The sequence below is a fragment of the Ornithorhynchus anatinus genome, chromosome X1 (genome assembly GCF_004115215.2).
Source record: "Ornithorhynchus anatinus isolate Pmale09 chromosome X1, mOrnAna1.pri.v4, whole genome shotgun sequence".
NCBI lineage: Eukaryota > Metazoa > Chordata > Mammalia > Monotremata > Ornithorhynchidae > Ornithorhynchus > Ornithorhynchus anatinus.
The window spans coordinates 74,389,740-74,393,225 of NC_041749.1; the positions used below are offsets into that span (position 1 = coordinate 74,389,740).

At 42.0% G+C, this 3,486-nt stretch overlaps 1 non-coding gene across 1 annotated transcript; it reads left to right on the forward strand.

Annotated features, from left to right (window-relative positions):
• The first annotated feature begins 1,335 nt into the window (after positions 1–1,335).
• LOC114807190 lies at positions 1,336–1,473 on the forward strand. Its single transcript, XR_003755243.1, has one exon. It is a non-coding gene; the product is annotated as a small nucleolar RNA SNORA7 (small nucleolar RNA).
• The last annotated feature ends 2,013 nt before the right edge of the window (positions 1,474–3,486 follow it).

Below are 3,486 nucleotides of genomic sequence, written 5' to 3' on the forward strand. Positions count from 1 at the left end.
AAAACTAGAAAGGTTATGGGAACTCGACTCATGGATTTACAGGGTACATGGTTTCAGGTTCATTGCAGGCCTCAAGGAAGTAATCTCTACAGATGGGTAGAATGATGGGCTAGATGCCAGTTGATGAGTAAATTAGTCCTTCATCTCTGGCCTCCCAAGTCTTCCCAGAGGCATAAGTGAGCAACTGATGGGCCTACACCTGTCTATAAATTATAAAAATGCTTTACTCCCATCATTAGTGCATATGCCCTAACAAGGACAAATCTCAGCCTGGCACATAGCAATCAGAGATGAGATGACTCTTAGAAATGAGGTTTTGGAAAGATCATGACAGCTAGAGGGTGAAATGAAAACAGTGACAGGAGCTGTGGGTAACAAATGCACAGTGGTGCAAGAGGCAAACTTTTCATACACTGGCTATGGAAGGGATTGTCACGCACACACTTGTCTTTTCAGCCACACTTGCACACACCGATTTTTAAAAATTTTCAAAGCCAAGTAGCATCATCTTTGAATCCTAAGGAGAGCTACATTTGGATTGGGGAACATTTTGGAAGGTGCATTAACTTTCTGGCTACTAGAATGCATTTTAGTATGGTACATTATTTTCCCAGGGCCTGGAAAAAAGTAATTTTAATTATCATAAAAAGTGATTGTGGTGTGGGAGATTTCAAAGTGTGGATAGGCAGTGATGCTGAAATGTAGAAATGAAACATTATTATTGTTATATTTGTAAGCACTTACTACATGTCAAGCAATGGGGTAGATACAAGTTAATCAGGTTGGACATAGTCCGTGTCCCAAAAGGGGCTCACAGTCAAAGTAGGAGGAAGAACAGGTATTTCATCCTCATTTTACAGCTGAAGAAACCGAGGCACAGAGAAATGAAGTGACTTTCCCAAGGTCACACAGCAAGCAATTGGAAAAGCCAGAATTAGACCCTCTGACTCCCAGGTCTCTGCTCTTTCCACTAGGCCACACTGCTTCTTAGAATACATGGAACTGGAAAGCTAAACAACAATGGTTAATCTGTGATCAGTGAGCAAAGTATTACCTTGTAATTAGCAAAACAATCTTCCTTTTACTAAATGAAACAGAAATATCATGGATGCACTCAAGATTGAAACAGTGGGGTCTTATTGGTATGTCATTTTTCGACACCAAGACCTGCAGGTTGCTCATATCACTGCTACAATACATGGTGCTAACTGACAAATTAGTTGTTGCTTAATGCTTTCATTAATGGTACAATCTGTGTATTGCAAATTGCCACCCAACTTATCTAGATAATTGAATTTCAAGTTTCTGGAAAATAAAGACACCTACAAGGGTTAACCCATCTCAGGGTCACACTTGGAGAGTTCCCAGTACTCTACCAGTCATGACTACAGGAGGGAGAGTCAAGCAGAGGCATACCCATTCCATTCCTAGCTTGGGCAGTGGCTAGGGAGTGCAAGGCAATCTGCTACAAGTCAAAATTCCCCTGTGCTGGGCAGCAGCAGCAAGGGAGAGAGTTGAGGGCAGAGACTCGTTTACTGCACGGAAGGAGGCAATGGTAAATCACTTCCGTATTTTTATCAAGAAAACTCTATTGATAAGCTACTAGAACAATTACAGATGGAAGTGGGGCACTCTGGGAGAGATTTGTCTATGGCATCGCTATGGGTCAGACACAACTTGGCAGCATAAGACAACAACAACAAGGGTTAAACGCATCAATATAGCAAGCAACTATCTTTACATGCCCAAAATGTGGAACGGAATGCTTGTTATGCATCGGCATTTTCATCATGCATTGGCCTCACCATCTATAGCGTCATCCTCAAAAAACAACAGTGAAGTGTAGGTAACTAGGTATGAGCTATCTAGGTAGATGATGAAGCAGTTAGTGCTTCCTCCCACATTACCTAAACCATGTCTATTTGTTTCCAAATGTAGGAACACTTTATCTTTCTCTTGTACCATATCTCAGTTGGAAGAACACTGAAAAGAAGGGGAATTGTGAACATGGGTTCTACTAGATCTCTGCTATCTGGTTTCATACCCAAAGTCCAACCATGAGATAGAATCATAATAATAATGATAATTATGGTATTTGTTAAACACTTACTATGTGCCAGGCACTGTACTAAATATTGGGTGGGTAACAGAAAATCAGGTTGGACACTATCCCTGTCCCATGGGAAGCTCACAGTCTCAAACCCATTTTACGGATGAGGTAACTCAGGCCCAGAGAAGTAAAGTGACTTGCCCAAGGTCAAACAGCAGACAAGTAGCAGATCCTGGATTAGAACCCAAGACCTTCTAACTCCCAGACTCGTGTTCTATCCACTACACCATGCTGCTTCATGGAAACTATAGGTTGTTAATGCTGGCTAATGCGCCTTTCCCCCAACCCCTATGAGCTAGACTTATTTCAGCCCCAAATCAGGGAAGTGGAGTGCTGCAATGAATGGGTTATTGGAGATCCTAGATGCTCTGGTTCACCCCTGGTCAGGATGATCTCCAGAACTATTTTAGGCTGGAAGTCCAGTTTTCTCCAGGGCCAGTAGGTCCCAGAGTGACTTGCCACTCCAGAGCTCAGTCAGATCCTTAGCATTGGGGTAGTTTGAAAGAAACTTCCCCTCATCAAATAGCATTAAAAAGACCGCTCTTTGTTGGGCCAGGAATGTCTGCATCTGGGACAACAAAGAAGTGGTAATTTTATTTTTAAAACAGCTATTTATGTGCTACAAATAGCCTTTTTCTGTTCCACACATGGTCATTGAAGTTTCAGTAACTCCATTTTGTGAGTAGGTCATTAGATTAAAATACCAAAGATCCAAAATAGCAAGAATTTTGAAGATGGGATGAGAAGTGGTTTTTTGAACTATGAGCTTTGTAAGAATGAAAAGAATAGATCTGCTTAGCAGGAGAAGGAAGAACCTGGGGAGTCAGTAAATCAAGGACAATGAACTGAAGCTGAGGGAGAGGGTGGTTAGATAGCATATTAGAGAATAAAAGATTGAAGTCTCACACTGAAGAAGTACAAAGGAAACATGGGATAAGAGAACAATTAATGGATCAAAGGGTAAAATGCCAATTTCTATAATGAAGGGGTGACTAATACAATCAGCCAGAGAGAGTCAGTCAGAAGAAAGAGATAAGAATAGTTCAGGATAGCTGAGTAATGTGATTGGGGGAAAAAGCCCCCCCAAAAAGTTGGTACAAGATATAAAAGAGAAGCAAAATAATGAACCATAAAGAAGGAAGGAATCTAAGACAAGAGTGCCTGAGATGTAACCACACATAAATCAACTGGCTCCAGGCCCGTGAAAACTACACTGTCCTGACATCCCATCACAGAACTTGAGTGGACTGGTGGGGATGGGGAGGATGAGAAGGAGGAGATGCTTAGGTGGGAACTACAGCAGCACCTATTTTTGTGAAGGGTCTGGAAGCTGCCATCTTCGGGAGGTCAGGCATAGCTGCCCCCACCCAGTAGTG